At 32.7% G+C, this 22,679-nt stretch overlaps 2 non-coding genes across 2 annotated transcripts; both read left to right on the top strand.

The window, feature by feature from the left end:
* The first annotated feature begins 1,030 nt into the window (after positions 1-1,030).
* On the top strand, positions 1,031-1,103 carry Trnaa-cgc (transfer RNA alanine (anticodon CGC)). The gene has a single exon. It is a non-coding gene; the product is annotated as a tRNA-Ala (tRNA).
* A 10,722-nt stretch (positions 1,104-11,825) lies between these two features.
* Positions 11,826-11,897, top strand: Trnaa-ugc (transfer RNA alanine (anticodon UGC)). Its single transcript has one exon. It is a non-coding gene; the product is annotated as a tRNA-Ala (tRNA).
* The last annotated feature ends 10,782 nt before the right edge of the window (positions 11,898-22,679 follow it).

Raw genomic sequence — 22,679 nt, 5'->3', positions numbered from 1 at the left:
TTGAATAATTTATTGGTTTCTTTACATTTATTTGTGCATTTATTTATTGAGATAGTGAAAAGGATTTTATTTTAGTGATATTTTGATGTGTTAAAAGGGAATAAATGAGTTCCGTGAAATGGATTTTTTTTTTTTTTTTTGTGAACATTAAACACGACTATTAAATTATCCCACGCTGAAAAAAATATTATTGTTGATAATGTATTGTAGAGTTAATCATACTGAATGCTGAAGACAAACAGAAATACTTTCCATAAATTTTTCAGGAATGTATTCATACTCATTTAATAATTGCAATAGGAGTTATTTTGTTTTCACCGAAAAGAAATGCGCATCGCGAGCATCAAAATAAACATTTCGCTGAGAAAAGGAAACTATTTAAACGATGGATTAAGAAAGAAAATTGCATAAAATATCGGTATCTGCATCAAGCTGCATCCAGTCGCATAGGTCTTCTTGGGGAGCCATCTTCCTCCTGCTGTTTGGCCTTGAGTAGAATCTCGGTGGTGGTGCCTAGGGGCACGTGTTAATATTCATGGATTGACTTAAAATTTTGCATGGATCATTTATTTGTATAATGGAACAAATTGAGGGGGCGTCGTGTAAAATATCTACAACTTCAAAAATAAGGACCACCCTAATATATATATATATATATATATATATATATATATATATATATATATATATATATATATATATATATATATATATATATATATATATATATATATATATATATATATATATATATATATATATATATATATATATATATATATATATATATATATATATATATATATATATATATATATATGTGTGTGTGTGTGTGTGTGTGTATATTTATATATTAAATCAGTACAAGACTTTACAAACACCAACACCATGTTCGTCGCAAAATGACTTAGTTCCATTTCTCAGTGTTCGCAGTGTCAGCATATGTGCTTTCAAAGTGCTCACCTCTGTATCAACAGGCAAGGAAAACAGTTTAAACTTCAAATAGGTTTTTATGACAGTCATTACAGGTGGGGGTGTAGCTCAGTGGTAGAGCGTTCGCTTCGCATGTGAAAGGTCCGGTGTTCAAAACCCCCGCACCTCCATGGCAGAATGGTTTTCTTTTTTTCTTCTCTAAAGTTAACCTAATTTAAATTTTTTCGATCAGCGAGTCGCACCTGCTTATCTAAGTTCGTGTACTTTTATCAAAATAATTTTGTATAGTTAATAATAATGAATGTAAAAACTATCTATTATATGTAGCATTTTGATTTATCTATTTTCTGAAGCAAAAAATATCTTTTTTATAATGCCGATTTTTTTTTAATTTTTTTCAACGATTAAAAAATAAAGAAATGTTTAGGAAAAATTAATTTTATTTCTAATATTGTCTAATTAAAATTAAGCTCCTATGCCATGACCTTGTCTTAGACATCGTTCTTACTTTCTTTCTTCTTTTTTTTTTTTTTTTTTTTTACTTATTCAAGTAGGAAAGTTTATTTTGGAGGAATGTTTGATTGTAATCTATTTGTAAAGTTTATTTTTCTACTTTTCTCCAAATACGTGTTAATTATGATGATAAACTTCGAAATTAACTAAATATATGCAGGCCCGCGCCAAGCCTGATCGTCGCCGTCGTGCAAATGTCTTTTGAGCGCCTTTATGCAGAGGCATTCAAAGAAAATCTAGTTAACACCTGAAGTGTCTTTGAAGACAAATTGAAATTTATTCATATTTATTAATTATTATTTAAAAAAAACTATATGTACTGATTAAATTTCTAAATTGAAGCATAATAATATAGAGGATACTCCACTTTAAAAACTAAAATTCAAATGTTTTCCTGCAAAATATGTAATTTTAAAGTGCGGAATCGTTAAAATGTCATTGAATTTAATATTTAAAACAAATACATTGTCCAAAGATATTTTTTAAATTTAATGCACAAATAGTTAAGGAAAAGGGGGGAAGGAAGAGGGGAGAATCGAGTTATAATGGTCAAGTCGTTACTTTAAGAACTTAAAAGCTAACCGATGTTATTGTCTACATTATATAAATATTACGCACAAGTATAATAAGTAATACTAGTCAACCCGTGCGGAACTCCGCACTGTACTTCGAATCGTTTCATAAGGCATTTCGCTCTTTAAAAATTTCAAAGAAAGAATATTATGAAGAAAAACCGAAAAAAGTAAGCGCACAAGAGAAGGCATGTAATTTGAAGACATCAGCAACAAAACCTCGTTAAATACAACGTTGTAATAATTTGATCATCGCTCACCTTTTGGTTGTACGTATTTTCAATGCAAATATAAATATCATTAAAAGTGTGGTTGAGTGACATGTGAAAATTCAGTAATTTTGCATGTGAAAAAACAGGTTGTGGCAAATACAGTCCTGCCCATGTGAGCATCTGACGGGAAAAAAAAGAAACATTAAATAGATATCTATTGGTACGGATTCGAACTGGCGCCATTCTGATTAACAGTACGACGCTCCAACAAACCTAGCAACTGAGCCTTCCTCTTCGAATGCTATTCATTGAAGGAATGCGTAATATAACACAGCAAAAAAGCTTTTTGCCGAAAAAATATAATAAGATCATGCGTCTATGTTTTAGCCAGAGTATGTTTTAGCCTATGTCAATAGCCAGCATGATACGATTTAAAATTTTTCGTAAAAAATTTAATTCGATTAAAGAATGAGGAAGATCTCCCGTAGCGATTGAAACAAAAATTCTAGAGAAGTAATAAATTCGATTGAAAATAAGTGTTTTTATTTTTGAATAGTCAACAATTTCCCATAGCCGGCTTCTCTAACCTGTAGGGCTTAGATGCCCGCACTTGTTTTTCTTTTAATCGAACACTTAAATTTCAAAACGAAAACCAGTTGAACTGAGTCCTTTTTTTAAGTGCAATTTTTCGAACGTAGACAAAATGTTTTTTTATTCAGTCGAAAGCAGAGGAGTAGAAAATGATTTCTTACTAATAAAGTTGATAATAATTTTAATGTTTTGTATCGTATTCGAATAAATAATTAAAGATTTACTGGGTGAAACTCGTAGTTTTAATTTGGCGTAGTATTTTTTCATTTGTACAAAAGTTCGAACACTGCTTTTAGAAAAATCTACGTTTCAGCTTACAATGAAAATGTTTTTTTGCACAAAAAGGATTCCCTAGAGGTATGTCTCATACTTTTTTTATGCTTACGTTATGCTCAGTGGTCTGGACGGAGTCAAAGCTTAAAAAAAAAAGGGAAGAACACCCTTCGATTAGCAGTCAACTGATCTGAATGATAACTGTAGCCTGCATAAAGGAGTCGAAACACCAAATAGCATTCCCACTGCATTTATTTTATTACGTGTGTTATCTGCTGTATGTTATGAGTACATGTAATGCGTAATATTACTGTAAATTTGCTATTATGTCGGACAGCCCGAACTGACCCGAAGTTCAGACAGTTTATAGCTGAACGCTCAACTGAAAAAAAAGAAAAAACTCACAGGTAATTTTCAATTTTTTTTCTTGCCGAGAAGTTTTTTTATTTTTGAAAATTTTTTTACGATTTGTTATCGCAGGCTGTTTGAACAGTTATAACTTAGATGGCAGCACGTGTTCATCATTTAACAGCACGGTTAAATACAAATTAATTTAAACTAAGTTCTTTTTTAAGCGTAGCTTTTCAAATGTAGTAAAAATGTGATACGCTATTTGTTTTTTTGCAGAAAGAAGAAAAATCTATATATTACCCCTTAAATTGAGGTAGTATTTGATTTATTTGTACAAAGAGTCAAAAACTCATTAGAAGAATATATTTCAACATACGATTTATTATATTTTACTGAACAAAAAACAATTCCAATATAGTCTGAAATCTTAAACCTGATACTTATATTATCGCTTACATTATGCTTTAATTTTCTTCCCGGAGCCAAAGCTCAAAAAAAAAAACCCTTACAAATGAGTATCAATTTAGCTCCGTGTTGCATCAAGTTTTCGTAACAGCTAGGAGCGTTTCTACCTCATGTATTCCCTCTTATATGTTATTCATTGTTCATGTAATGCGCGATATTTTTCTAATTTTTTGATGCAGATTGTCCGGACGTGGGCCCGAACACGCATTCTCCTGGTTACCAGTCGAACGCTCTGCCGATCAAGCTATTTAGCTCTGACGGTAGCAGTGCAAGTTAAAGTTATAAATTTAACCGAAAACCTCATTCTGGTTCTTTAAAACAGGTTTTTTTTGCCCGAAAAAACAATTTTTAGATCGTGGGTCTATTTTTCGTCAGTAACCTGCGCGATAAGCTTTAAAATAAGGGGTAAATCAAAGAAATCGATCAAGAATTGAGAAAAATCTCGCGTAGAAACCAAAAACAGGCTACAGAAATAATATATAAGGATGCAAATATGCTTCCCATATTTTTTATAGGGTCTGGTGGGGGAAAGTGGTCAATGGGGTAAAGTAGTCATAATTCAAATAAATGGCTATAACTTGGAAATAAATGTTCGAATGAATGTGAAAATTTTATTTTAGAGTAGTGCAGTTAGAAACTACTTTTAGAATACAAAATTTTACAACTGGCAAAATTTATTTGGTAAAAAAAAATATTTTGTGTGATTATGAATTTTTTTAAAATCTAAACACCTTTTTTAACTTCCTTGGGAAATTTTGTTTGTTAGAATTATGAACAGTTTAACTGTGCAGGAAGCGTTCTACATGTCTCATGAACTCTTACTCATTAGCAGTTAGCTGAATCTATTTTGAATAATTTTTTAGAACAATTTTAGTAAGATGGGGTAAAGTGGTCATAATATTAGGCTTAACGAATATTGTTCTTCTAAAGTCACTCAATCTTTAAGTACAAAGAAGATATAAATTAAATATTAATTTCACTTAATGTGTATTGTTTTTACAGTAAACTATGTTAAATATATGAGTATATGCGCATGCATACGCATATACTCGTGTAGGCACGTATATATACGTATTCACATAAATGCACGTATTTGGGTATATCGTAGTATTTTATATCTATACAGATATACATTCGACTATACACGTATATAGCCGCTTATACTCGTACATATACGAACACTTATATTCTCAGGTAGATTCGCGTACGTACTCGGTCACAAATATATTACAAAAAGACAATTTTACACAACGACTTAAGAAAGTTTTAAAGTGATTGATGATTTTTTTTTTTTTTTTTTTTTTTTTTTTTTTTGCGGCCGGCATCTGTAATACATGCGTCGCAATCACTCTGTTGCAATTACAAGACTTTTGAAAAACTTTCATCAGTCGCTGCGTCTTTGTTGCGATGTGTGTATTAGAGCTACTACGGGCTTTACTTTTTAACAACTGCTCTAAATATTTCTTAAAAACTAAATGTCGGGTAAAATCATCTTTGTGTAACAAATTTGTGACCTGTTTTGCTAACATCAGTTTATGATCTTTTGTGCATGTAGTGCGTCAGCGACCATAAGTTCCTTATGATTCTTTGCTTCTTATTCTCCCCTTTCACACCACTTAGATTTTGCCCAAGATCTTGGATTCACTCTGTAAGCAGACATGTATATTAGCGGATATACTCGTAGATATATGTGGATACATGTACTGGTGTTTACACGTAAATGTACGTATATACGTCTAACAGGTATAGAATCGTGTTTACACGTAAGCATACATATATACTATTGCTTCCTCATATATATACGTGAGTAGACACGCACTGGATATATCCACGAATTAACTCGTGTATACCCGTATATATGTATGTAAGTACACTACTGGTCATTAAAATTGCTACACCAAGAAAGAATGGTCTGAATGAAACAAAATTTTGCACACGTGATGGCAACATTGATAGAAAACGATTACAAAATGAAAGCAAAATGATCATTTATTACTGGAAAAATCTCACATGAATGGAGGTTTAAGTACCCTGTTGGGCCACCTCTAGTTGGAATTTAAGAATCAATATGGTCGAGCATTGAGGTACAGCAGTTTCTAACGATGTCTTACGTCTTCTCGTACCACAGTTGCTGTAAACGTGCCACTAATTCGATCAAACTTACAGGCTGTCTAATTTACCGTCTCAAGTGATCCCAGATATGCTCGATTTGTGACAAGTCACAAATCGCAGACCAGAGCATCGCGCAGACCAGAAAAAGTGATCATGTGGAAGAGGAAATCTCTTAACACCCTTGCTGTGCGTGACCGAGCATTGTCATGTTAAAAAATGGTTCCTGGGAGCCCCGTCGTGAGTGATAACATGTATGAGTTTGATCGGATGAGTGGCACGTTTACAGCAACTGTGGTACGAGATGACGCAAGATATCGTAGGAGTCTGTTATGTTTCAATGCCCGATTGTATCGCTTCGTACATGTACATTCACGCTAGAGGTGGCTTAGCAGGGAAATGAAACCCCCATTTATTCGAGATTTTTCCCACCATAAATGATCAATTTGCTTTAATTTTGTAATCACTTTCTAATGTCAATTTTACTATCACGTGTGTAAAATTTAGCTTCATTCTGGCAATTTTTTCTTGGTGTAGCAATTTTAATGGCCAGTAGTGTATCTATGTACACTTATATATGCGTATATATACGACTATACACTTATATATACGAATATACACGTATATACTCAGAAACTCAGGAATGCACGTATATACTCGAGATACATGTGCAAACACGCAAATGATGTTCGTTTGTTCGCGTATATTCTCGTGTAGACACGAGTACACTTCTGTAGGCAATCACGTATACATGCTTATACACTCGTGTATACACGAATATACTTGAGTAGGCACATGCATGCATCTGATGTATACATGTATTTATTCATATAGGAACATGTTTACACGACACGTATATACTCGTGCATACCCGCATATACTAGTACATATACTTTGTAACTATAAAAATAACCGAAATATATAAATAATAGGGTTATTTGTAACAGTTTTGCAGATGTTTTTAACTATGACCACTTTACCCCATGCTATGACCACTTTCCCCCATCCCATGGGGTAAAGTGGTCATAAATACAATGGGAAATGAAAGTGTTATAAAACTACTTAAATCAATATTTTTTTTCCTGAAATTCAATGTACCGTGTTCTTTTATAATGCAATGTAAAATAACAACAAAAAAAGTTGAAGTGTTTAAATAATTTATTGTATTTATTATCCACCTAAGTTGAAAACCTACGATTTTATGACCACTTTACCCCACCAGACCCTATATGCTAACATGAAGCAGTTGAATTACCACGAAAAATAGTTAAAAATCACAAAAATAAGTATTGCACATAGACTAATAATAAGAGTAGACCGAGCTTTCCCAGATTTGCTGATGAAAAAATTGGTTCATGGATACATCATGTTACTAGTGGGAGGCTTGGCGAAAACTTTTGCAGCATTGTTGCTAGATGGCAACATTATCTATAGTTTGGCACTCGACATGTATTTTAAGACGTAATGTGTTTTTATTATAATTTTTTTCCAGGTGCAGAAATTGAACTGTTTTCTTTTAGTATGCATTATTTTGACATTAGTAATTAGCTTTTGATCACAGTTTTCAGTAACTTTTATTTCATTTGGAACTGCTACGTCAGCGTTGGCGTAAACGTAATGGCGTAAATGTTTTGCGTTAACGCAAAAATGTACTAATCGGTATCGTAAATTGAAATTTTAGTTAAAAATCTTACCTTTCGCCGATTCTTTTTGGGCGCTTGCATCTTTAATTGCTTAGAGCGTTATTGAAATTGACTAAAGAAAATGAACAGTACTATCTAAACGAAAAACTCACTATATTAACAAAATATTTACAACTTAGAATAACAAACTTACAAACCGGATTTCATAAAAGATCATTCTTCCGTGTTCCATCAGTTCTATTTATTTTATTTCTCGCGGGCGTTGATCGTCTGCTACGATCAACGCCCGCTGTTGCTAGGGTATCCACCAGTCACATGGTTTGGTTTATGAGCAGCAAAAGGGTTGCCATAGCTCGGTCTATTCTTATTATTAGTCTATGGTATTGCACGAATTATAATACAACATATTCATCAGAAGCAATGGTGTCTCCAAGGGTTTATCCAAAAAGTCGGGACCCTCCTCAAAATTAGTAAAAAACTTTAAAAATGGAAAATATCCATTTTATACGCGTAGTTTTTCTGCGTCGTAAAAAAACTCGAATTTAAGTGCATAGAGTTCTATTTTTTCAACTATACTTCTTGTATATTATGCAATACTCAATTGAATTTAAAAACACATACACTTTTTCCTCCTTTTTTCATTGAAAAAAAAAAACATGCGAATAAAGACAATTATTCCTTCAAAGTAAAAAGCAACTTCAAAGTAAAAAGTAACTCAAATAGTTTTTTGCAAAATCTATTTGAGACCGTCTGGTATTGGATAGGTTTTTCTCTTTTTTAAAAGCTTTATATAATGATCGGAATCCCTCCGAAATGAAATTTTGGGTACGCCTATGATCCTCAGAGCAGGAATCATAAATGGAGGGAGCAAGTCCAATCATTGGCTTATCAAAAGCTTGGGCAAAGATCTCAAATCACGTGACTTAACAACGACGAGGACGAATGGTTGACACTTTTTGCATTAAACTAGTGAAAGAGACCTGATTTCTTCCAATGCTTCGCTTTAACATCCATCACGTGACTTGGTGTCTTTGTTTCACGAACGTAAGTCTTCACTCTTTATATAAAGTTGAGTAGATTATCACACTGGTAGATAAAAATACATTCGTAGAGCAGAAAGAGGTGTGCAAACATGGTACGACTCCCTATCGAAAAAGTGAAGATAAAAGCTAAGGTATGAACATTATACCCCAGCTATTGCTAAAGAAAGGTAGTAAAAAGAAGCGGATGCGGAGGGGGTGAGGACTCACCCGTAGAATTTGAAAAATTGATGTCAAAAACGCTATTTTCGTAACGTTTTGGTGGTAAAGTTAGGTGAGATGGGGTTGAGGTTCCTTCCCAAGTATTTTTCCTTACTACAGTCAATTTCAAACATTCTTTTGCGATATTAGCGGATCGAATGCTCTTTCCAGAAATTTGAACAAATAAAAGGTTAAAAACACAATTTTATGCTATCTGTGATAACGTTGAGGTAGTGGGAATCGGGAAAGGTCCAAGGGTTCTCTCTCGAAGTTTTTTGCTGTAGAACTCGGGAAAATACGATTATAGGCTATCTTTGGGAACGTTAAGAGAGGAATTCTTTGATGATTTATTTTGAAAATTTTTCAAAATTAGGTCTCTAAGAAGGAGTTTTACGCAATTTCTGGTGAATTTACGTTACTAGGCGGCTCTCCTCCGGACGTTTTTCGACATTGAAAACTGAAATTTAGGCTATAACTGGTGTCGTTTAGGAAATAAAGAGGTTTTGGAGGCCCTCTCTGGAAAAGTTTCGTCAGTGAAGTCTGAAAGATGCAATTTTAGTCGATGTTTGGTTAAGTTTGGAAAACTGGAAGTTTTGGAGGCTCTCTATGAAAATATTTTAACAACTAACGTAAGTCTTCAAAAGGTTGTCTACGGTGGCCTTGTGTTAGGGAAATGGAAAAAGTTCACAGGCTGTCTCATTTTTTTGACAGTAAAATTTTAAAAGAAACTGAACTGTACGCCTTCTTCGTCAACGCTAAGGGGATCTCCTAACATCACATAAGGGAAGTCAGGTCTTTATTCCGGAATTTTTCGAAATTGAGGTCCTATAGGTGTGACTGAAGGTTTAGGTTTGGGAAGGATAGAGTAGAGCCCCTAAAGGATAGAGGAAAGAGGACCCCCTGCCTCTATCTGCCTCCTCCCCCCCCCCCCCCGAAATCTCTTTCAATAAGTCATTTTTAGGTAGTATGTAAAGAAGAAAGGTTCGAGAATTCTCCCAAAAAATTTTCTGAAACGATTCTGAACTGAATTTTTCGAAATCGAAGTCTTTAAAACGCATTTCAGACTCTCTTGGACGAAGCTAGAAGACGCGTTGGGGTTCGGGGGCTGTTTTCTGAAATTCTTTGATATTGAAGTTCTGAAAACACGATTTTAATTTATATTTTGCTGGAATGGGTTGTCTCCAAAGGAAATGTTTCAAGCTTGAAAATGAATCTTTTTTAGTCACGTTAAGGAAACGGAGAGTGTTGCGGACTTTCCATACAAAATTTCGACATTAAAGCCAAAAAAGCAATTCTAAGATTTTGTATTGTTAAGGGAAGGAGATTAGGGAGCTCTTCTCCGTCCTAAAAACATATTTTAAAGCTCACTTAGGTGACGATAAATATAGATAGAAGTTTCACACCAGAAGTAGTTTGAAATTGAAACGTCAAAATAAAATTTCATGCTATGTTCGTCCAAAAGAGGGGTGAATATTATGTAAATTGGAAAAAAAATACTAGAACATTTTCTCCAGAAATATTCGTAGTGTACTGAAAATGCAATTTTAAGTAATCTTTGATGACATTAGGGGGAAGCGGGGGCTCACCCAACAAAATTTTCCGAAATTAGAGACCTAGAAACGTTTTTAGGCTCTCCTGTAAAAGGACTGCAGTATGTAAATCTCCAAAGATTCGGTTTTATCCAGTGTAAGTTCTGACCTCATAGAGAGGGGGGGGGGCATATCCCCGTTAGCCTGAGAACGAAGTAAAATATATGACTGTGTTAATTTGAATCTAATAACTTCAGATTAAAAAACCTTGATAGCATCAGGACGAAGCTATTTCCTCCAAGTCTTTCCATGCTATTGAAAATCACATTGTAATCTGTTGTAAGTTTTGACCGAATGGGGGAGGGGAGGGTAAAAGAACTGTAGCTCCTTCTCCCATCCGATCAAAACTTACAACAGATTTCAATGTGAATTTCAATAGGAGAAGGAGCTACAGTTCCTTTAGCCTCCCCTACCCCGATCCACCATTAATACGCCACAGTGTATATATTTATTTAAATATAATGCATATTTAAATTCGCAAAAGTATTGAAATATTTGAAGTCTTTGAAATGTTTGTTTTGTTTAGGGTTATTTCTGACCTCATGGTGGGAAAGGGGGTGCTGTAGCCCTCTTAACCTGGGAACTAAGTTAAACGTATATGGCTGGTTTAAGTTGAAAGTAATAATTTCTGATTGAAAAAAAAAATAAAAACGATTTCAGAATGAAACTATTTCCTCCAAGCCTTTCCATTTCATTGCAGATCACAATTAATTCTTTCTTAAGTTTTGACCAAATGGGAGAATGGGAGGGGCTACAGTCTCCTAGCCCCTCCCCCCTTCTATTAATATACCACTATGCATAGTAGTTATATTTAAATGTAATGTTATTTAAATTCACAAATGTATTGCTGCATTAAAAGTCTCTGAAATTTCGATTTTATGTAGTTTAAGTTCGGACCTCAAGGGAGGGGGGCTATATCCCCCTTAGACCCCCCCCCCTTGGATCCGCCACTGTGTACTAAGTTTTAAACTTCGTCTCAGATTTTGGAAGTATCCTGTACACGCGAATATATATTATTTTATTTTTCAAGAACATTATCAAATTTCATATTCTTAAATTCGAAAATTCATTCATAAATACTTCAATAAATGTTTTTTTAAACCGAAAATGAATATTTGAATATAAATAGCTCCAATTTTTAAGCCCTTTTTCCCTTTTGAGTCTTTTTTAAAATTGTTTTAGAATTTCAGAAGTTGTTTTTCTATCATTCATTGAATGATTTCACAGCTAGAGCAGCAAAATTCATTCTAGGGTTTTCCACCTGTGCAAATAGTCAATAAGGCAAAATGTGTATATTACACTTTGGAGCAGTACGCATGAGCCAGCGGCATCAGGGGGTGTAGCTCAGTGGTAGAGCGTTCGCTTTGCATGTGAAAGGCCCGGGGTTCGATCCCCCGCACCTCCATATCTCTTTTTTTTTTCATCCCTACCTTTATATTTTGAAAGTAATTAATTTCTTTGAAACATATAATCACTTTTTAAAACTGCAATTTGGAAGGTCTACAAGCTAATACATGCCTTGTGAGTAAAAACAGAAATATATGCTATCTAAAATGAAAATTTCGATTACGTTTTTTGAGAACATTATTTTTTGTTTAAAAAACATTTTAAGAAATTAACGATGCTTTCGTTTCTATTGTCTTTATTTTCCTTATTTCTCTTATTCTTATTATAATTTTCATTAATATTGCCACTTTTAAAAAATCGCATTGCTATGTTAATATTGAGACTTTGGTTACTTGGATGATTATTGGAACTCAACATTGACCATTGATTTTGTTATATTTAGAGCATGTTAATTTTTCGAAACTTGAGCTCAACTGTAATTTTTGTTTGCATTCAATTGGCAAGTTCCAATTTTGATGATTGCATCAGATTTCTCGACAGAGCGAGAGCCCGCGAGAATTGCGCACTTTAAATAAATATCACTCGAAAAAGATTTCGATTCCCGACTTTCTTGCTATTTTTTCACGTCTGTTAAATTGTTAAATTGAATAAAAAGTTTTAAAAAAAATATCTCTCAATTTTTAAAAATCTTACTCTAATTTAAACAGAGGGAAAGATTTTCTCACCCTCATTGATGAACCCTGACTGTATGACACCCTGCATCTTGAATTGACGATGAATTGACGAGCATAAATTAATCAATAGCAACTTGAGACATAAAATGTCGAATCAGCTGGCCACCAAAAGCAATAAATACTTTGATGCAAAAAAGCACAAAATAACTTCAATTATCCATTAACCAAACTCTATTTTGAAGCGATTTTTTCATACTTCCCCTTCTTTTGTCAAAAAACTCTACTAAGGGGACGTCCACAAATGATGTCACGCTTTAAAGGGGGAGGGGTTCATAAAATTGTGGCAGTTTGTGAGAAGGATAAGGAAGGGGGTAACAATATAAGTGACATCACGTACTTTTTTACAACAGTAAGCCTATGAAAAACAGCGGGACATCTGACAAGGCGAGGGGAGGGGGTGTGGTGAAGTGCGACACTTTATGAAAAAGGCGGGTCAATTATGATGAAAAAGGTGTGATGCCATTTATAGACAGCCTTCTTCGATACCTGGTCCACATACGTGTTCCAAAATTTCTCCTTCTCACCAAGTTGAGCATGACTTAGAGTTACTGACTTTGGAGGAACCATTTGAGGAGCATCTGTGGTGATTTTGAGTTTGTTATGATAAAATAGCAAAATTTAAGCTTGAAAAAGTTCAGCCTAGAATTGCGGAGCAAAATAACTTCTTTGCGGAGCCGCGGAGTTTCGCCATTTTTGCGGAGTAACTCCGCAAAATGCGGAGCAGTTGGCAACCCTGATTGGCATGACTTCAACCGCAGTCAATCTTTTGACAGTTTTCTTTCACACTCAAAAATTTCGGCATTCCGAACGCGGTTGGTCCCAAATACTTCAAATAATCAATATTCTACTTAAACTCCAAAAATGACCTATTGTTTTTTTTTTTGAAAAGACATTATGATAAGGGAAAACAATCCGAAATTCGATTCCTGAACACGTGGGAGCACGAAAAGTGGCTAAATTACGCAGGTTTTCGTTGTCAACAGAGGCGAACTTAGGCAAAACTAGGCACGTGTCTGGGGAGGGAGTTGGGGGGGGGGGGTAGAAAGAAAAAGATATATATATATATATATATATATATTAAATCAATTTAAGATTTATACAAAACTTCGATAGAACTTTGGTTTAAAATAAAAATTTCCCACTTTTATTGACAAGTGAAGTTTATGTTTCTTCGAAAAGGAGACATATTGATTCACTGTGCTGCTGTATCACTCTCTATTCAAATCCCCCAAAAATCTGAAGCAGAACATAAAATTTCCCCCAGTTTTTTGTTTTTCCTTCTTTAATTTTAATAATTACATCTTTCAAAAAAAAAAAAAAAAAAACAGGTTTTTTAATCATGTACCATCAGATACCTTTTTTAATGACATTATGAATGTCTTAAAATGAAAATTTGTCTGTCTATGTGTTTATCCTTCAGGTCAGACTATACCTTATTTAAGATAAATAAATACCTTTGTGCTGAACAGTAGAGTAAGAAATAAACGTCAGAAAAGCACAAATTCGCAGATTACTGCAGACGCGTGTTTCGGCGTTACAGGGAACGCCCTTTTCAATGCAAAAAGTAATGAGCTTGTGGATGAAAAGACATCATGTCTTATGGATGAAAAGACATTAAGGCGTTTCCTGCAACGCCGAAACACACGTCTGCAGTAATGTGGGAATTTGTGCTTTTCTGACGTTGTTTATATCTAACTCTATGCCTTGTTTATTTAATAAATTGTTCAGTTTTAAATATCTGCATGAACGTCTTGTCTACAATGGTCCAAAACTCATGGCCGACTGATGATTCAAGTCTTCATCGGGATTCTGGCAAGTACGTTGCTGCATATCCGGTCCATTCGTTCGACTCTTACACTGCGAGGGTTTTTCCCAGCGACCTATAAACAAATAATAATAGCAGTAAACGAAAGTCTTCCAGACGAACAGGCAGATTTATGCTTTCCTTTTTGCGACGTTTTACCGAGAATTTCAAAAGATCGTAACTTAGTATCCGCAGGAAATAAATCTCGCTGTCAAAGCGCAGGGAAGAGATAGGGGAAGGCAATAATTTTTCTCTTCATTTTTCAAAGTCCAGCTAAGTGATCATTGTCTGAAAGCGGAAAATAGACTTGAGGTTTGAAATGAGTTATGGGAGCGCGATACGAGTAGAGGGAAAAGGCCGGTTCTGCGGCAGGAGGGGCAATCGGGCAATGCATTGCCCCTCCACCCCCTGCCGACCCCCCCTCCACCTCCTCCCGACCTTGGGGTTGACCTTGGGCTGTCCCTCCACCCCCTGCCGACCCCCCCCCCCTCCACCTCCTCCCGACCTTGGGGTTGACCTTGGGGTTGCGCATGAATCTTGAAGAAGGTTACGGGGGTTTTTCGCGCGTTTTTAGATATTTTCCCGCGCTTTCGGACTTAGAATATTTTGAACTTGTTGTCATGGTATCCACAAAGTTTTTACTTTTTGGATGGCAACACTTGTTTGAGTTTCGGTTTTGGAATGGCAACACTTGGTGTCATGACAACCTGAGTTTTTAGTTTTCGGTTGGCAACACTTGTTGCTATGTTTTAACTTATGCTATGTTTAACGTTCATGGCGCCATCTATTGAGAGGTTTATTTTTTTTATTTCCGGACTTTTGAATATTTCTACGAATTTAATTATTTTTATTTTTACAGAGTGTTGAAGTTGGGAATCGAACACCCAAACTTTGAGTTAGCAAAAACGTATGCTAACCACTATGTTATATTTTTCATTACTCTTTCAGTCTTAATGTGAATCTGTACCATGACAACGAATATTACAATTAAATTAATTTTAAAACCATCAGTTAATTTACTCTTTAGTACTAATCATGGCATATCATTAACTGAATTTCAGCTCATAATTGAAACTATCATCATTATTATTATTATTTTTCATAATAACAAAGTTTTCACTTAAGTAAAGATTTATTTTAATACAACCCATTCGAGATTTTAGATTTATTTCAATGCTTTGTGGACTTGAAATATATTTTAAACTTTGATTTTCTATTTCATGCATTTCAAACTTTATCCTTTTTATTTTTTCTAACTTGTTAAATTTTCTTTTTTCTTTGTCAAATTTACAAATATTTTTTCTAATTTGTAAAAATTTCGAAGAAATAATTTTCTTAACTAATTTTTTTTTTTTTTTTTTGACTTTCATACAACAAAATATTTTTTCTTACTTGTTAAATTTTCAAAGAAATAATTAACTTAAATATTCTTTCACACATTTTGAACTTTAACGTTTTTTCCTGTCATTTAGCACTTTGATTTTTTTTTTCACTATTTTAGCGTTTTTCAATTATTTTCAGTCTTTAACTATTTTCTTAACTTTTTAGTCTTTAACTAATTTCAAGCATTTCAGACTTAGATTATTTTTTCGTGATTTCGATTTTTTTTAGTATATTTTAGAGTTTGATCATTTTCTCGCTTGTTTTTACTTTATCGTTTTTTTTTTTTTTTCCCGATATTTTTAAACTTAGAAATTTTTCACAAGTAGTGACAGGAATCGAACCTTCAAATTTTTCAAAACGTTATCATGTCTTCAATTTTTGCAATCATGTCAAACTTGCAATCAATTTACTCGTAGTAGTAATTAACACTTATCATTAACAAATTTTCTCAGATTTTAAAAAATCAACTTAATTAATTTTTTCCAGTAAGCAAATTGCGCACTCAAGTTACATTCCAACACTGCATATATGTTTCAAGAGTTTCATTGAATTTATCACATTCCATTTAATTAACTCTAATAATTACTTTTTCATTAATACTTAACTTAATCATTTTATCATACATTTATTCCAGTTACAAAATTATGCTTAAAAGTTATTTATTTTTCTTAGCACAAGAGATTTTAACATGTTCCTACTAAAATGCTTTTCACTCTAGTTTGAGTTTACTAAAATAGCAACTCATTTACGATTTAGATTCATTTAATCGTCTTTGATTCTTTTTTCATTGTTAATATTTTAAATTATCACATACGTTATTATTTTTATACATTTATCCATTTAATTTTCGAAAATCTACAATCAATTTACTTTTCGTATTAATTAACACTTATCACTATCAAATATTTTCATGAATTTTAAAAAATTATCTTCTTAAATAATTTTTTACTGTAACCAAATTTCCCACTCAAGTTATATTTTATCACTACATATGCTTTTCATGAGTTTCACTTAATTTATCGCATTTCATTTAATTAACTCTAATAATTATTTTTTATCATCGATATTTAAGTTAATCATATTTTCCTTTCTTTATTTTTTTTTCATGCAAACACTCTTGATGGAATAAAACAAAATTTTCAACTTTCATGAATTAAATCCCCTCTGAATATTTTATTTTACTTTACCATACTTTACTATTTTACTTACTGCGTTTTACTATTTATCATTCATTACAGCTTTTCCAAAATATTACTTTACAACCAACCAATTTCATTAACAGAATTTTCATTACAATTTATAAATTTCACTTTTATTTAATTATTTTTACCTACGGTAAAATAAAACACATAACACAAAAATGTTAAACATCAATGAAGTACCCAAGAAATGTTAAAATTATAAGTCGAGTATCAAAACTTCATGTCAGCAAATTTTAAAAATAGACTTACCGAAAAATAACTTCTACTGAAATTCATTTCAAAACTTGGAATCAATTTACTCTTAGCATTAATAAACACTTATCATTAAGAAATTTTCATGGATTTTAAAAATCAACTTATTTAATTTTTTTCCAGTAAGCAAATTTCGCACTCAAGTTACATTTCATCACTTTATATGCTTTTCAAGAGTTTCACTTAATTTATCACATTTTATTTAATCAACTCTATTAATTATTTTTTTTGATTAGTATTTAACTTAGTCATTTTATCGCATAGTGTTTTACTTTATTATTTTTTTTTTTTCATACAAGCACTCTTGTTAGAATAAAACAAAATTTTCAACCTTCATGAATTAGAATCACTTTGGCTATTTCATTTTCCCAATAATATTTTACTTTAACAACTAATTTCTTTAACAAAATCGATATCATTTATTTTAGTCTTTATCCTTTTCGAACGATACATTCAAATGGACAGCTATACGTTAAATTAAGAAACTTAATCTAAATTTTGACAAATTAAGTTATAGCTAAATACTGACTAAAATTAAGTACAAAAGACTAACCTTTTTGGGGTGAAATCCCTCAAGTACCAGCTATCGCGAAGTTATTTAAAAACAGTGAATGAAATTGTAATAAGTGGATTGTTAATTATAACTCAATCTCACAAAATTACAATTACATGCATGTTTTATTTGAAATCGCTGCATACGGCTGGCTGCCCATCGTCGATTTGCAGAACGCATGCCGTGATATCGCAAATCAACTCGGCTGTTGAAAGAAACTACCGTAATCTCACAGCACTTCGGATCGTCCACACACACACACATCGAGGCGAGTTGAGAAAATGACTTTATCAATATTGCTATCTACCCCTTTACCGATAACAGATAACAAACCCCACGTGCTAGTATTATTCACCACCTGGCCTACGTCTTTCAAGTGATGTCACTGTTTCTGACCAATTAAAATTAGTTCACGTTTCTCAAATATCAAGCACATAGATCGGCAATAGCCTGATGTCAGGTTTTCCAAACAAAATTTTAGATTTTAATTCGTAGTTTCGAATTAATTTCTTTTTCATTTCAAACTTATAAAAAAAAATTTCCAGCTTGTAAGAATATTTCTTTCAAAAACAGATTTTTGATTCAAAACAGTATTTTTCAAACTTGTAATATTTTTCTACTTAGAAAATGAAATCAAAAATTTTTGTTTTCTTTAATCATATAAAATGTTTTTAAGAAATAATTTCTCAAACTTGTAATATTTTTCCACTAATTAAAAAAAAAAATCAATTTTTTTTTTTCAATCATATAAAAATAAATTTTTAATCTTACAACAGTAAATTTTTCCGCAAAAATATTTTTTTCAAATCAAAAAAATAATAATATTTTTGTAACATATTGTTTTTTTTCCTTTCAATCTTTTTTTTTTTTCAAAAATTTTCAAACTTACAAAATAAAATTTTTTCAACTGAATCTTCAAACGAAATGCTTTAATTAAATTTAAAACTCAATATCACTTTACTCTTAGTATTAATAACCAATAGCACTTAACCATTTACTCTTTGCACTCTAAGTATTAATTAACACACACGCATTAGAAATAATAATAATAATGTTTAAGATACTTACAAATCATCTACTCAAGCTTTCAAATATCCATCTAGCATGTTATTGTTCATTCGTGTGAGGGAACTTGTAATAAAACTTTACTTATCAACCGAAATTATAAGCGAAAATATCGCATTTTTTAGCACTTAATATAATCCTACAATTAACAAATTGGTTTTAACTTTGAATTTAAGAAAAATAAAATCTATTACACACTTAGTAACATATCTATCGATGTATATTATTTCATGACAAATCACAAATAGGTGAGGATCTTTTATCGATCATGTGACCAACTAAGTTAAGAAAGAGCGTTCTTATCTCATATGAGAATTTATAAGTCTTTAATATTTCTCTTTAATGTAAGTGTATTGATACGTACGAGTTTGTGTATGTGAATATAACTGTGTATTGTTTTCAAACCATTGTCATGTTTAAGCTTTACGGTTCTAATTTTGACTTTCCACTTAGCATTATTTGAAGTCCTTCGCATGCATTAAACTATAGAAATATTACAAAAATTATATTTTCATTCAGTCTTAATTACAAAACCATACAATAAGATGAAGACAACACCGATAGTATAAAGATTACTTACAATAAAGTGCATATAAAAAATATATGTAAGAGTGATTTCAAAGTATAATCCATCAACCATATTCAACAACTCAATCAAAACACAAGTCTCTTTTAAAATGATAAACACAATTTATTCACACACACAGTAAAAGACAATTAAAAAAACTTTCATCTTTAAGTAAAACTCTTCAAAACTTTCAAGCGTATTTTTAACATCGATTGCATCAAATAAATCAGACACATGACATTTTAAACATGGACTATCAACATTCAAAGTAACGAAGTCACGAGTCAAGTTTTCCCAATTAACATTAAAAAGAGCCCGTTCGAAAAAAGTGTCGAACTTTCGACCCCTTGTTAATGATTCACATTCATGCACTCTCATGTAAAAAATGAATCCATTTTTACAATCCACACATTCTTTTTTAGAAAGGTAGTTTATGTTGCATATGAGCTCATCAAATAGTCACTTACGTAGAGAATCAGCCAGTTTACGAACTTCTTGTGATGTATATGTGCTGATTTTATCACATCGACAATCACAGGGATATTTTTTTCTCAATTTCCGAAAGGATGTACTCTTTTAGAGTATAAGTCATAAGTTTGTCTTTGACACTACGTGAGATACAAGGGGACGCGTAGCACAATTTGTCAATCTGGCATTCCAAAAGTAGAACTCTATCAGGCATCAACTGGAACACTTCTCGTTTCAGTTTGAACAATCTTTGCACACTAACACAGATGTTACCATGCGCACTCGACTCTCCTTTTTTATAACAAAAGCGAAATCACGGTCTTCGATTAATTTTTGATTTACATTTTTACGTAGGCTTGAAATAAGTGATCTCCACACATCTGGTTCTAAGGAAATACCATCCATAGTTGGTCGAAAAATACCATCTTTCCCACACGTATATCTTCTAATATGCACGCGTGTACGTTTCCGAAAAGTATTCACCTAAAGTGAAAATACAATCACCCAAGTGTATCATATCATCAGGCTATAGAGAAGCCTCAATGTTCATTTTCATGTTCGTTGCATCCCATCTGTTCATCTTCAGGCTTCAAAGTTTCAGAATGATTTTCACCAGCGTTAGTCATTCTTAACTCTCATAGGATTAGGAGTCACAATACTAAAACAACTTCCTGTGAACTTAAAAAAATAAATCAAACTAGGTTTTAACACTAGCTGGTGAAGAAAAATCCTAAGTACATAGAATAAAATTTCACGATCTCTTTCAAAGCTCAGAATCACCCTGAAAATGATTCTCCAAACATCCACTATAAATCAATGAATATTCACTTTAACCAATGAGAAGTGTACATAAATCTCTTGCTACTGACGTCATAGAATATCACATGAACTTTTGAGCAGAATTGAGTTGTTTTACACAGTATTCAGATTTTTAGAAAATGCCAACACTTTGACTTCCAAATTCATCCTGACCTACTACGAGTAATTTTAAGATGGTAGCAGGTTTTCACATCACATCGAATGCCGATGACGTTTTCGCATCTCACGCATGACATGATCAATCACGTGTAATTGATCATGTCAATTTGCATGAGATGCGAAACCGTCATCGGCATTCGATGTGATGTGAAAACCTGCTACCATCTTAAAATTACTCGTAGTAGGTCAGGATGAATTTGGAAGTCAAAGTGTTGGCATTTTCTAAAAATCTGAATACTATGTAAAACAACTCAAACGTCAGTAGCAAGAGATTTATGTACACTTCTCATTGGTTAAAGTGAATATTCATTGATTTATAGTGGATGTTTGGAGAATCATTTTCAGGGTGATTCTGAGCTTTGAAAGAGATCGTGAAATTTTATTCTATGTACTTAGGATTTTTCTTCACCAGCTAGTGTTAAAACCTAGTTTGATTTATTTTTTTAAGTTCACAGGAAGTTGTTTTAGTATTGTGACTCCTAATCCTATGAGAGTTAAGAATGACTAACGCTGGTGAAAATCATTCTGAAACTTTGAAGCCTGAAGATGAACAGATGGGATGCAACGAACATGAAAATGAACATTGAGGCTTCTCTATAGCCTGATGATATGATACACTTGGGTGATTGTATTTTCACTTTAGGTGAATACTTTTCGGAAACGTACACGCGTGCATATTAGAAGATATACGTGTGGGAAAGATGGTATTTTTCGACCAACTATGGATGGTATTTCCTTAGATCCAGATGTGTGGAGATCACTTATTTCAAGCCTACGTAAAAATGTAAATCAAAAATTAATCGAAGACCGTGATTTCGCTTTTGTTATAAAAAAGGAGAGTCGAGTGCGCATGGTAACATCTGTGTTAGTGTGCAAAGATTGTTCAAACTGAAACGAGAAGTGTTCCAGTTGATGCCTGATAGAGTTCTACTTTTGGAAAGCCAGATTGACAAATTGTGCTACGCGTCCCCTTGTATCTCACGTAGTGTCAAAGACAAACTTATGACTTATACTCTAAAAGAGTACATCCTTTCGGAAATTGAGAAAAAAATATCCCTGTGATTGTCGATGTGATAAAATCAGCACATATACATCACAAGAAGTTCGTAAACTGGCTGATTCTCTACGTAAGTGACTATTTGATGAGCTCATATGCAACATAAACTACCTTTCTAAAAAAGAATGTGTGGATTGTAAAAATGGATTCATTTTTTACATGAGAGTGCATGAATGTGAATCATTAACAAGGGGTCGAAAGTTCGACACTTTTTTCGAACGGGCTCTTTTTAATGTTAATTGGGAAAACTTGACTCGTGACTTCGTTACTTTGAATGTTGATAGTCCATGTTTAAAATGTCATGTGTCTGATTTATTTGATGCAATCGATGTTAAAAATACGCTTGAAAGTTTTGAAGAGTTTTACTTAAAGATGAAAGTTTTTTTAATTGTCTTTTACTGTGTGTGTGAATAAATTGTGTTTATCATTTTAAAAGAGACTTGTGTTTTGATTGAGTTGTTGAATATGGTTGATGGATTATACTTTGAAATCACTCTTACATATATTTTTTATATGCACTTTATTGTAAGTAATCTTTATACTATCGGTGTTGTCTTCATCTTATTGTATGGTTTTGTAATTAAGACTGAATGAAAATATAATTTTTGTAATATTTCTATAGTTTAATGCATGCGAAGGACTTCAAATAATGCTAAGTGGAAAGTCAAAATTAGAACCGTAAAGCTTAAACATGACAATGGTTTGAAAACAATACACAGTTATATTCACATACACAAACTCGTACGTATCAATACACTTACATTAAAGAGAAATAT

The sequence above is a fragment of the Uloborus diversus genome, chromosome 2, assembly GCF_026930045.1.
Source record: "Uloborus diversus isolate 005 chromosome 2, Udiv.v.3.1, whole genome shotgun sequence".
NCBI classification, from domain to species: Eukaryota; Metazoa; Arthropoda; class Arachnida; order Araneae; family Uloboridae; genus Uloborus; species Uloborus diversus.
The sequence above is the reverse complement of the archived record's forward strand: the minus strand, read 5'-3'. Positions and strand labels throughout refer to the sequence as shown.